This window comes from Camelus ferus, chromosome 7, assembly GCF_009834535.1.
Source record: "Camelus ferus isolate YT-003-E chromosome 7, BCGSAC_Cfer_1.0, whole genome shotgun sequence".
Taxonomy (NCBI): Eukaryota; Metazoa; Chordata; class Mammalia; order Artiodactyla; family Camelidae; genus Camelus; species Camelus ferus.
Genome location: NC_045702.1, coordinates 46,757,463 through 46,771,167, shown reverse-complemented (window position 1 = coordinate 46,771,167; position 13,705 = coordinate 46,757,463).

The window sequence follows — 13,705 nt, the reverse complement described above, 5'->3', positions numbered from 1 at the left end:
GATTCCCCAGGCTCCTGGCCTCTGCCACCTGTCGCCAAGCCTCTGACGCACCTCCACTGTCACGTTGGCAGTGCTCCGTGCAGTCTCCTGCCCCACATTTCTTAAGAGGCCCAAAATGCTGACCACAAGACAGCACTGGGAGCTGGGGTGGGGATATGCAGTGTTTCCATCCAATCATGCTTCCTGGGCCAGAGAGCCTAAAACAACACAACACAAAGCTCCAGCCTTCCAGACAAATGTGGGGGGAGCTGCTGCTGCTGCTGTAACTTCAGCAAGATTTCCTGGAACGTGGGAGATCGCCCATCCGTCTCTCCATGGCAGCCCTGGAGTTACCGGTTAGAATACTGAAAAAATACAAGGATGCCAAGACAAAACTAAGTCCTGGCACTTAACTAATATCTATGGAAACAGAAGCATTTTACACCTTTTAATACTCTAGTTCCTTCCTTTTCCTTTCTTCTTCCTTCTTCTTCTTCCTCATTCTCATCTCCTCTACTGAAATTCTGGCCCCTGCCCCATTTTATAGTCATTGAACTTCCACGGTGAGCTTCCACCAATATACTAAAGTAGGTATTTTGAGAAACATTAAAATTATGTGTTGAGGTAAAAACAATGCAGCGCATAGATTCAGCCACCTCCCTCGCTAAGACCAACCTGCCTTGTCTTACTCATTGTTTCCTCAACAATCTACGATGAACACAGTTTTCTTAGTGATGCTGGGTACAGCCTGCTTCCTGCTCCCACAGTCTCCTGTGGAGGCAGATACCTGACAAAGTAATGAGAACCTGGGGAAATACCTGGTACAAAGTGGTGCATAAAAAGGGCTAAAGTCATTCATACAATGGAATACTACTCAGCCATAAGAACCAACAACATAACGCCATTTGCAGCAACATGGATGCTCCTGGAGAATGTCATTCTAAGTGAAGTAAGCCAGAAAGAGAAAGAAAAATACCATATGAAATTGCTCATATGTGGAATCTAAAAAGAAAACCAAACAAACAAAGCATAAATACAAAACAGAAACAGACTCATAGACATAGAATACAAACCTGTGGTTGCCAAGGGTGCGGAGGGTGGGGAGGGATAGGCGGGATTTCAAAATTGTAGACTAGATAAACAAGATTATACTGTATAGCACAGGGAAATATACACAAGATCTTATAGTAGCTCACAGAGAAAAACATGTGACAATGAATATATATATGTTCACGTATAACTGTAAAATTGTGCTCTACACTGGAATTTGACACAACATTGTAAAATGATTATAAATCAAGAAAAATGTTATATTGTTGTTCAAAAAAAAAAGGGCTAAAGTCACTGCATTTAGTTTTATTGAATTGCCAAAAAATGCACTGGATTAGTGCATAATGTAATGTAATCTTTGCAACAACCCTATAAGGTAGGCAGGGGAACAGTGTTGTTAATTTTTTGGTCCATCTGTCCTTCCTGGACTGGGAACTCCCTGGGAGAGGGACCTTGTTGTAGAGCCAGAGGGTCTTATAGTTGAAGGAACTATAGAAGAAAGCCATTCAGCCTGGCACTTCATACAGATGAGGAAACTGAGATAGGAAGGCAGCATAACGTAGTGGCAAAAGCAGGGGCTTCTACTTGTCACCTGGGTTCCTGTCCCAGCTCTCAAGCATATGCTAGACATATTATGTGGCATGTGACCTCTTTATGCTTTGATATCCTCTTCTGTCAAATGGAATCAACACTGTTTTCTCTGCCCATCTTATTGGGCTGTTACGAATATTATAGAGGTAATGGATGTGGAAACACTTTGTGAAACATTAAACGCTTATTACAAACACGATAACTCTTTGTCCCTATCTCTCTAACTATGTTAACACTTAGTTTAAATGTGGTTGTGTGGGGACCAGAGTGTGAGCTCTTTAGGGATAGGGGACAAGTTGTACTGATATTCGTGTCACCAGCACTTAACACCGTGTCTGCTAAAACATTGCTTTAGACATATTTGTCAGACAGTGATTACTGGATAGCTAGTTAAATCATAAATATAACTCGCCCAACAGCAGTTCTGAATGTCTCCAGAGGTATTTCAGGGATAACTCATGAATATGCCCTCTGAGGAATTTCTCTTCCATCTCTAGTTCAGTTCCTATGGGAGAACTACAATAGGGCAAGATACTTACTATGATCCCACTACACCAGAAAGATCTCGCATGTTTCCCACCATAGCATTAGGGAGGGTGAGACTGAAGACTCGCCACTCTGAGATCTCACTCTCAAGAGGGTGTTTGCCATTTTCCTTTTGTAAACTCCATTCCAATTATGTTTAGGTTTGGCCAAAGACCTTAGGCTGGTGTCCCTTTGCAATCCTGCTGGGATGGAATGACAGTCATGAGAATGGAGCCATGAAGTCTCTAAGGTGCAGCAGAGCGACTGGGATAGTCTGCTCCAGGTTATGGATCCACTGCTGGGCACACATCCCTGCTCACTTCCAGATGCAGATTCTGCCAGCACACACTCCCTGGAAATGATGTGCTCATTCTCATCAGCTACCTGATTAATTAATTCAAAGATGTTTGCCTGTGGAGCACCTGCTCTATCCTGTGCTTGAATCACTAATGGAGAAGTTGTTCTCAGAGGTGAGAGTAGAAGTCATGAGAGTGAGTGCCTTCAGAGAGGGCATGTGAGGAGACTGGGGGCAAGGAAGAGAACTAGAAGAGGGGAGAGAGAGAAAGTGAGAGAAGGAAAGTCAGGGAGTGACACGGAGAAAGTGAAATGTCATGGAAGCCAAAAAACTAAAAGAGAAAAAGAGGAAGAGATGAAATAACAGTGTCCTATCCAGTGGAGTCATCAAAAGGAGGTCTGATGAAAAGAGCGTTAGATGTGGCAATAGAGAAGTCATTAGTGAGACGTGGGAGAAAAGGCTCAGCTGGGTGGTGAGTCAGAAGAAGAAAGCAAGGAGAGATGTAGCTGCCCAGGAAGGTGATGCTGTGGTGACAGCTCACATATTCAAGGATTTGGATAGGAAAGGATTGTTAACCTATAGTGAGAAGAAGTACCAGGATCAAATAAAGATATTTTCAGTTTGGGCAAGTTTCAGCACACCCGGTGATAGGAAGAAAAGAGTCAGAAGGGAGGATGTGAAATAAATTTTTTAAATATATATATATATTTGTCTCTGTCCCTGGTTCCTGGCACAGAACTCCTAAAATCCTTGGAATTTCCTAAGTGATAAGAAACTAGGAACATCTTTTGTTCTAATATTTGGTCTTTGACTCCAGTTCTTGGAACAGAGCTCCTCAATCCCTTGGAATTTCCTGGGTGATAGAAGTGTCTTTTGTTCTCTTAGTGGGCTCCTTGGTGAGCTCCCCATAGCTTCAGGATGGGGGTTGGTCACCAGAAGGGCCATGCTATGACGAGAGGCTTGGAAATGTCTACCCCATTCCCTATCTTCCAGGATGGGGAGAGGGATTGAAGATCAGGTTAATGATTGATCATGCCTATGTGATGAAGCTTCCACAAAAATCCCAGAAGTATGGGCTTCAGAGAGCTTCCAGGTTGGTGGAAACTCTTGGAGAGTGGCTTGCCTCTTCCTACACACCTTGCCTATGTACCTCTTTATCTGGCTGTGCATTTGTATCCTTTGTCATGTCCTTGATAATAAACTGGTAAACATAAGTGTTCCCTGAATTCTGTGAATCCATTCTAGTAAATTACTGAATCCAAGTAGGAGGTTGTGGGAATCCTGATTTGTAGCCTGTCAGTTAGAAGTACAGGTGATCGCCTGGACTTGTGATTGGTCTCTGATGTGGGGGAAGTCTTGTGGAATTGAGCTTTTAACTTGTGGGTCTGATGCTAGCTGCAGGTAGATAGTGTCAGAATTGAATTGAATTATAGGACACCCAGCTGGTGTTGCAGGGAATTGCTTGATGTGTGGAAAACTCACATGTCTGGTGTCAGAAGTATTGTGAGTGTGTGAGTAAAGGAACAAAAGGGTGGTTCTCCTAGAAATAGGGGAAGGTTCCAAAGAAGAGAATGACTCAGGGATCTAGATTTGTAGGACAGGATGGGTTTCACACGGCTGAGGTCAGGATGCTCTTCCTCCTAGCCTACAGGAGTCAAACGATGAAGATAAAGGGTCAGTGAAATTACATTATCAAAAGCCAAGTCCCCTGAAGACCATAGAAAAACCTGTTAAGCAACGCCAAGGGGAAAATATTTATACAGGGGTTTTATACAGGGTTTTGGGGTCTGAGTTCAAGTGGCTTAAGGCAGTTCTAAGGGAGGATCTGATTGGGACTGAGCAAAATTCATGACATGATAGTTTAGTATTGGTGGAGGCAACAAGATGCAGGTCAAGTCTTGGGTAAATAAACAGTTGTTTGACAAGTGAACCATTTGCCAAGGTAAGCAGTCTATTGTCCTGAGAAGAGAGCTATTTGAACAGATGAGCAAACTATTTGCCCAGACAAAAGCAAATAGGAAAGTTATTTATCAGTTTACAGCTTTTTCTTCCTCGAGAAGAACTTCCTGGGAAGAGTAGTTGCCGTGTTGACAGAGATAGTCTTAGGCTCAGTCCTGACTCAGGCTCTGTTGATGCAGGTGGACTTTATGCTCAACACTGAGGTCCTCTTTAGGAGTGAGCATGGACCAGAAACACTACAGCAGTGATTCCAAACTTTGCTGAGCACTGAAATCTTCTGACGATCTTCAAAAAATATTGATGCCTGGTTTCTATCCCAACATATTGATTTAGTTGGTTTGAGGGAACAAGGACAGTTAAATGTACACCCACCCTCAACCAGGTGATTCTAAAACACACATTTAGGAATCACTCTAGAGTTAAAGGAGAAAGTAGGGATGAAATAAACATTTGGGTGATGCCCTGGGGATATAAGAAAAGAAGAATAAAAAGATTGCTAAGCCACAATTAATGTACTATGGAGCTTTGATTCTGAGTGTATAATTGAGCTTTGGGATTTTTGTTAAACAAATAGGTGAAAAGAATATCTTAGAGGAGTTTTAATTTATGTTTCTCTGCAAATGAGCGTATCTTCATATGTTTAAAAGTCATTTGTAGTTCCTTTTCTATCAACCATCCCTTTATAACATTTAATGCATCTTCATTAAAGGTTCAAATACCAAGCTTCTTGTAGGTAAATCCTTTTTCTTCTTTTAAAAAATGAAATGGTTTTACTGCTATTTCTGATTATAAAAATGATTATGCTTACATTCTCATGGTAGCAAAATGTGAAGAAAATGTAAAGGAAAAAAGTATTACTCACAAACTTGTTGCCAAGAATACCTACTTTTTTAAACATTTGGGTGTCTGTTTTTTCAGGCCATTTTCCAGGCATTTGTATATAGACATGTTTTTAGAAAAACATGATTCATTCAACAAATATTTATTATGTTATGAGTATTACAAGGGTCATACTATATATACCATTTTGTAACTTGCTTTTTTTCACTTAAGGATGGATCATGGAAATTTTGTTCTTAGTCCGTAAGTGCAGACAATTGAGTCAACAAAGTAAAAAATATAATTCAACAGGAAGTAATTCAGTTTCTCTCATCCTCTCTGGACTGCTGTATCTGCTCATTCTAATAGAAATGATCTGGTGACATGGATTGACAGAGTAGTGCTACAAAGCTGGATGGACCCTTGTTCAGCTAGAGAGATAGAGTCATTTGTTCAACATTATTGATGAACTACTGTGTATCAGCTGGGAATCAATTCTAGATGCTGGGACTGTAACAGGGAAAGTTCCCTGACTTCATGTAGCCCGATGAATGAGACATAACAGACAAGAGAATCTCAGAGTGGGATATGTGTTATGAAGAATATAAAACCAAGTGATGTGACAGAGATTGATGGGGGAGCTTCTTTAGATTGAATAGACAGAGAAGGTCCAGTAAGGAAGAGACACATGAGTCAAGGTCTAATTGACAAAAAGGACCCAGGCTGGTAAAGGTCTGGGGAAGAGAATTCCAGGCAAAGAAAATAGCAGATCCAATGGACTTGACTGGATCAAGGAGCAGGAAGAGGGCCAGCTTGATGAGCAGAGTGAGAGAACGGCATGGCCAAGGCCAGAGAGGTAGTCAGTCTATGAAAGCTTTGGCAGGGAATTTTGCCTTTATTTAGAAAGCAATAGGACATCATTAGGGGATTGATGTGATCAGATCTACATTTTTAAAGAGATGATTCTATTTAGGATTGCCAGAAAACATACAGTATACCCAGTTAAATGTGAATTTCAGGTCAACAATGAATAATTTTTTAGTAAAAAATAATTGAAAATACTATTTTACATAATTGAAAAGAAATCGTTGTTAATCTGAAATTCACATTTAACTGGGTGTCCTATATTTTTATTTGCTAAATCTAGCAACCTTGTTCTGACTGTAGTGGAGAATTTTGTGGGAGCTGGGAGGTAGGAGCAGAGCAATTCTTCAGAGGCTTTTTGAAAAGTCCAGGAAGCTGGAGTGGTGGCCCTAGACATGAGAGATAGTGGACAGATACAGATCTGTCTTGAAGATAGAGCCAAAAGGTCTTCCTGACAGATTGCTGTGGGGCAAGAAGGAAGGAGAAGCATCAAGTTTGACTTCTAGATTTCCAACACCTGGGTGAATAATTGCAAAGTAATTGTGATTTTCTCTGTTTGTTCTATGATGTCTGCAGATGTGTGACTACTGAGTAAATAATAATACAGCAAAATAAGAAGAAAGTGGTTTAAAGCAAGTGTAAGGAACCTCTTTCTTATTGAGAACCAATAACCCTCCATCTCTATGTCCTCAAATCAACAGAGATCAGTATACTTAAAGCCAGTTCATGTATTTCTGTTTCTTAGAAAGACAACTTTAAAATTTTTACTTGGATTAAGAAAAAGAGGGGACATAAAATGTTATTGAATATTCAGAAAAAGCATTAATTATATGTTGGCATCATCCAACAGGTAGTTCTCATTACACACAAGGAGTAAATGATAGTGAGGAGATGGGAGGGTGGAGAGAAGAAAGAACAAGGCAGAATGGGAGAGATGCTAAAAGGATCAAGAAGGCAGGAGAACATAAGAGATACTGAATGGGTTTGACCTCTAAACTGCCTGATGGAACATCCTCTTATTCTGTCAGTGAATCCCAAGGCATTTAAGATAATGGCTTATTTTGGCTAACAACAGCAGCTTACAAGTCTGAGGAGTGGGATGAGAATCTTGAGCCCCTCCTGGATACCAAGTACTTAACGTACATTTTCTCATTTCTCACAACATGTATTATAAGTAATTTATTCCTGTTTTCCAAATGTTAGTGACTTGCCCAAGGACACAGAGTAAATGGTTATTAGACTTGGATTTGAATGTAGGTCTGTCATTTGCCTGAACCCCAAGCATGTAGTTTTTCCATGATACCATCTTCCTTCACCTGGCTTAAAGAGTTTGAATAATATTTGTAATGAATTTCTTTGTTGGCTCTTCTCTCCTTCACAGAATATCTAATTTCAGAGGTAGCCAATCTTCCCCCCCAACCCCAATTCCACTGAATATAAATAAGGATGTTGTAAGCAGCAGAGAAGTAAGTATTTCAGAACGGTTTCGTCTGGGGAACAAAAATCTGCCTACAGATTGTCGCTGTTGCTAGGTGGGTGTGGTTGATTAAGTTTTACAGGAAAATACCTCATTTTTTAAGGAAGACTTTAAAGGAATTTTTGGTTGTCTAAGATAAAGCCTAGACTAATTTGAAATGAGGAACAGTTTAAAAAAGAAAAAAAGGAGGTGAATTTCATCTTAATAAAGTAAAAAGGAGTCTTTCTTAAGCACAGAGTTGTGGATTGGGTTTCTGGAGAAGTATTAGGGTTTTTTAGTTGCCTTAATTAATGGATTTTCGTTTTCCTCTGCAGAGTTTGGGTGCTGGGGATTGAGGGGAAAGAGCAAAGATGTAAATGAAACAATGAGTTCCAGCAACTAGCCAGAACCCAAGAAGGAAAGAAAAAGGACTCATAAAATGGAATAGCTGAAGAGGACTGTGATATCTGAGAGCTTTATATTTTTCTTTTGCACTTTGTAATTCTCTTTGTTATCTTCATCTTTAAGAAACTGATTAACCCCTGCAATTTAGGTTGTGTTGGCAGCGCTTTAGGAAATGAAGGAAGAATATTCTGAAAGAGAATGGATTTCCTGCTGTGGTACAGGATGAAGTTTGAGTAATTTAATTTGATTATTAAAGGAAGGCTGAGAGATTTGGGGGAAGGTGTCAGATTATATGTCTGGGAAAATCTCTTAGCACTGTGTGTAAGGCAGGAAATTAGTTAAACGATGAAATCCAAGCAGGTCCTGTGGTTGGGTTTCTCCCACAGAAGGAGGAGAAAAATCCCTGTGTCCCTAGTTATGTAAATAATATTCAAATTAGGGTAATTACATGTTTACTTAGAAAATTTCAGTTACCTCATTTTGGCTTCAAGAGGAGTTGGGACACCAAAAGGGAACATTTATCAACAGTCCAGAGCTGTTAGATTTCTTCCAGGGGGAACAAAAGGGTAAATTTCTTATCAAATTCAAATACCAGAGTGTTAAATGAGCTTTTCAAATGCCTTAATTGCCTCCCTTCCTCAAAGCATACCAGAGAATAATTATGAAATCATCAAAATGTGATCCATTAGATAAAAAAGAGCACATGCAGAAAATTCTTTTCTCCTAGTCATTTTACCACAGGGTACTTTTTCTCTTTTCTTTTTGGCTCAACAACATGAAGGAAGGGCTTGGATTTTTCCCTGCAGATGATTTTTACTATCACTTGTAGCCATTTCTCTAAATCAGGGCTTCGAATCTATCACTTGGGCAGAATACCTGTCTGATAGGGTGACATGTGAGGCTGAGAGCATCAAATGAACCAGCTGCTTCCATAGCTGCATCTGCTGACACATCCAGTGGTGCCCAGGCAGCACAGCAGAGACCCACCTGGGATGGCTGTTGGCAACAAAAGGTGGATGTTGCTCCCCTGAGGGGCTAGGGAGGGAGTCAGGGAATTGCTGTCTCTCTGAGGACAATTTCTAAAATTGAGCAAAATCTGTCTTGAGTTGAATTAAAAATCTTTTCTGAACATTAGCTGACCTGATTAGGAGTTAGGCATCTCTCCTTCTCTCAGAGAAGATAGTGGAATACGTCTCCTAGCAACAGGTACGGTTTACCATTTTATAGTAGGACTGTCTCATCAAGGACATTTGTTCTGCTGCCCACAGTTCTGCCAATAAGTACCAGAAGAGGGTCATAGTCAGAACAAACTTAGCCACTGGCCTCCAGTTTCAGTACATGGTCCTACTGAGGTGATGATTCCAAGACCTGGATTAACTAAACTGACGTAACCAGGTTTTCCATTTCCCCATTTCTGTTAAAGGATATCACTATTGGTTGTACCAGCTGCTGGCTTCAAAACCTCAGTATCATCTGTATTTTTCTTCCCTCTCCTCTATCCTCTATGTCTGTTTGTCTGTCTGTCTGTCTCTCTCTCTCCAACTTCTCTCCTTTCCTTCATTGTTTCCCTGAGTACTAGTTCTTTTTCAACATCTGTCTTTCGAAATTTCTCCTTCCCTTCTTCATTCCTACCCTTGCAACCATCCCCGATAAAGTGCTATCAGTTCAACTCCTGCAGTCTCTCAAATCTTTCCTCTCCCTCCACCCCTAACCCTCGTTCAAGGTCCAGGTAGTTCATCACCCTTCCTGTAAGACAACCAAGCCGGTCTTGGCTTCTAGTCGTCTCAAAACATTTTATTCTACATGTAGCTGCCAAATTATGTTGTCTGTAACAACAATCTAACCATAACATTTCCTTGCTCAGAAACTTTCAAAGGCCCCCCATATCCTATGAAGCAAAGTACAAAGTTCTAAACCTGATATTCTGGGCCCATCGTGGTCTGGTCCTGCCCATCTTTGCAGCCATAGCTCTGCCTGTCTTCCTTCAAGCACATGCTGCTTCTATCAGAATGCCTCGTACCCATCTGGGCCTTTTTCTCAAGCTACTTCCTCTCTTGAAGCACCCCCACCCCCCGACCCCTTGCAGTTCCTCCATTTTTACACATCCAAAGTCACCAGGCCTAGTGCAAGCTTGACCTGGTCTGTGTAGCCTTCCCTAATATCTCTAGCTAATCTTCTGAACCCCTTATCCACACAATGAGGTCACCCTAACAGCAATAAAACAGGTGCTGCTTGTTCTGTGCCTCATGCTTATGTGGACCTCAGCCCCCCTTTTAAGTTTCATTCTACTAGTGTTTCTAGATGTTCCCAGAGTGCTTCCCATGTACTCACTGGACAAGGACACTTCTTTCAAGCCATCGAATTGTCCCAACATCTCCCCCCATTGGCTAGGCAACACTCCTCCTGCCACAGCTAGGGCCTGGGAGTCCCTGCCACATCAAAGGTGAACACTATTCTGTGGTAGGTTGTAGAAAGAACATGTGATTTCTCCTCATTGAGGACTTGGAAGCCACTCTATTAAAGAGATCCCAAAAGAATGCTGTTAATGCCCTAATTGTCTTTGAGGTCCCTGTGAAACAATTCTTTCTGCTTCCCTCTCCCCTACCCCAGTGTTTCCTCTGAAGCCACAGGATTCAGGTATTAGGTCGACGTAGACAGGACATTGTGCTGTACTTGGAATTGACATTCCTGCTCAAACTACAGCAATTCTCACTGGGTTAAGTATCTTATACCTGCACCATTTTGTCATAAGAGCTCTAACAGCCCCTGATACAAGTGAATGAGGGGGTGACTTGCTCATATATTTTCCAGGAAATGTAGCCTTAATGAATCACTATTATTGTTGGGAATGTAGCATATCCTCAGGAATATTAGGGGCAGAAAAATGGTTAAGACAAAATGAATTACATGAATTGCACTGTCCAATATGGGCCTACTGGCCACATGCAACTACTGAGCTCTTGAAATGTGGTTGGTCCCAGTTGATTGCTTTGAGTCCAAAATACACATCAGATTCTGAAGACTTAATTCCCCTCTCAAAAGTAAAATAAGTCATTAATAATTATAATATTGATTACATGTTGAAATTATAAGATTTTGGATCTAGTAGGCCAAATCACATGAGATTAAAACTGATTTTGCTTGTTTCTTTTTACTTTTTTAATATGGAGTCTAGAAAACTTAAAATTACACCTGTGGCTTGCATTTGTGGCTGGCATTAAATTTCTGTTGCATTGTGCCACCCTAGAGCAATAATTCTCTAAAACAGCAGCAGTAGCACCTGGGAACTTGTTAGAAATGCAAATCCTGGGGCCCCACCTCAGACCTACTGAGTCAGAAAGCCAGGTAGGACCCAGCAATCTGTGTTTAGCAAACTTTCCAGGTGATCCTTATTCACATAGAAGTTTGAGCGGCACTGCTGGGGAAGGTAAGTACCAAGAGATGGACAAGGAGATCTGGAACGTAATAGGATCTTCATAAATTTTGTTTAATTTAATTTAATCTCAGTGGTCCCTTTTAAGCTCAATTCTTCTGTAAGTCTGTCAGTCAGTTAGTGAGCAATAAAGTAAAGAATAATGTTTGCTCTCAACTATGGAGGAAGACCTTGCTGATAATTTCAAAAGTTGCCACTACTGGTCAGAAAGAGTTGCAAGTCATTACCAGGACTCGTTAAAAATTCTCACCAGAAATGTAATAAATACAATGAACATTGCCAGAAGAAAGAGAGAGTCAGACATGAAGTCAGTAAAGAGAAAAATAAAACCACAGTGACTAAATTATAACATGAAACAGCTTTGGGTGCCATGCTGGAGTGACTGGCCAAGAAACTTTGCAGTGGAGTAACTCCTGCACTGGACACCTGCCTCCCCTCATGCCTGTGCCCTGTTGGACAAAGATGGCCACAGCCTTACTCTCCTGCACACCCACCAAAAGGCCTTCATCAGCTGGGGTTCTCTGATACAGTCCTTAAGAGCCGGCAATCCCTGCATATTTCAACTTGACACCTTAGGGCATCCTGAAATTCACAAGGTTTCCTTCCTTGTATTACATGTACCCCATGAAGATTCATTAGTTATGACCATGCTTGAAGAACAGTACCACAAAAATATGCCAGGCACATGACAAAGCATCTTATTGAAGTGTGGGTGATGAGTAGTGGGGAGCAGAAGGGAAATTGTTATAGCAGGCTTGCTTTGGACACCCCCTAAGTGAAATAATGTTCAACTGGCAGTCTCTCAGGAACTGATACCATGTTTAACATATCCAGTGGTTTTAAAAGTATCATTCATGTACTTATTAAATATACCCATTGTAAAAAAAAAAAATTAAGCAATACAGAAGTGGATAAAGTAGAATGCAGAAGTTTTCTTCCTTGATTCAGTTCCATCCCTGGACTGTTTTGGATTTTTAAATACAAATATCAATATAGATACATCAAGTAGATATTTTTTCTTTAAATGAGATCATATGTTCATCTGATTTTGTAACTTGCCCTTTTTCATTCTATCAGTATGTCATGGACAACTTTCAGTGCCATATATGTAGGTTTACCTTTTTTCTTTTTAATAGTTACACAGTTTCTGTTGTACAAATAGTTTATTTAATTATGGTATATTCCAACAACAGTGCCTAAAACATAAAGCTCTAAACAAGTACCTGCTATAATTATTTATAGAAATACAAATATTTCTGTATTTCCTTATTTATAATGTCTCATTCCTAAAACTTAAAAATTTTCTCTTCTTAGTTTAATATAAAAATTTCTAAAACTATGTGTATTTAAAAGAATAAACTCTAGCTTTTATTTATCAAGTCAACATTTGTTTTATTTTTATCTTTATTACTATGTTCTGGTTTTTTTTGTTTTATGTTCTGGAGGGGTTAATTTCACTGCTCTTCTTCTAGCTTCTAGAAATTAAATATGTACTTTTTTAAATCCTATTTTTCTAAAAAGGTATTTTAAAGCTATCTAAGAAAGCATTTTAATGTGGCTTTGGCTGCAACTCCAGCGTTTTCATATATAGTAATCTCACTATCAGTTCGTTTAAATAAATCTTAACTTCAGTTTTCAGTTCCTCTTGATCCAAGAATTATTTAGAGTTAATGTTTTTCCATTTCTAAACATAAATAGTTGTGTTGTTATTGCTAAGTTTGAGTGTGAATGCATTGTTTGAGGAATATGGCCCATATGTTTTCTATGTTTAAGAAACCATTGAGTTTTTCTTTGTCAGAATGGGCATTTCTCCCACCACATGTGTTCTCATTGTGCTGATAAGACAACCCATTAATCAGAGAACATGATGCAGTACATGGATTGCTGTTGTTTATAATGAGTTTGCCATCTGGAAGAGGCTCTGCACATACAGGAAATGAACTGTTGCTTGCTTCGTGCTGGACTGCACACCTACTTTGTACGGCGAGCTGCTCAGCGAGAATCACAATCTCATGTTTACTGTTAATGTTTGCAAACTGATACCAGCAGACTGCAAGGTCAATATCAGAGATAATACCTGTGACTGAGAAGTTCCTACTGTGTAGAATGAAGGTCAAATGAGAACATGCTATGCTTTTGTGGTTTATCTAGAATTGATCCTGGGATGAGGGAAAGAGGGACAAAAGAAGGGTAAAGGTAAAGCCAATACATAGATGCCTTTTTTTTTTTTTTAACCACCTTTAAAGGTACCTGATGGTCAATCTCACAAGCCCTTCTCCATAGATTTATGAAATGTGTCTCAAGATCACCCATCCAGGGGATAAAAGCG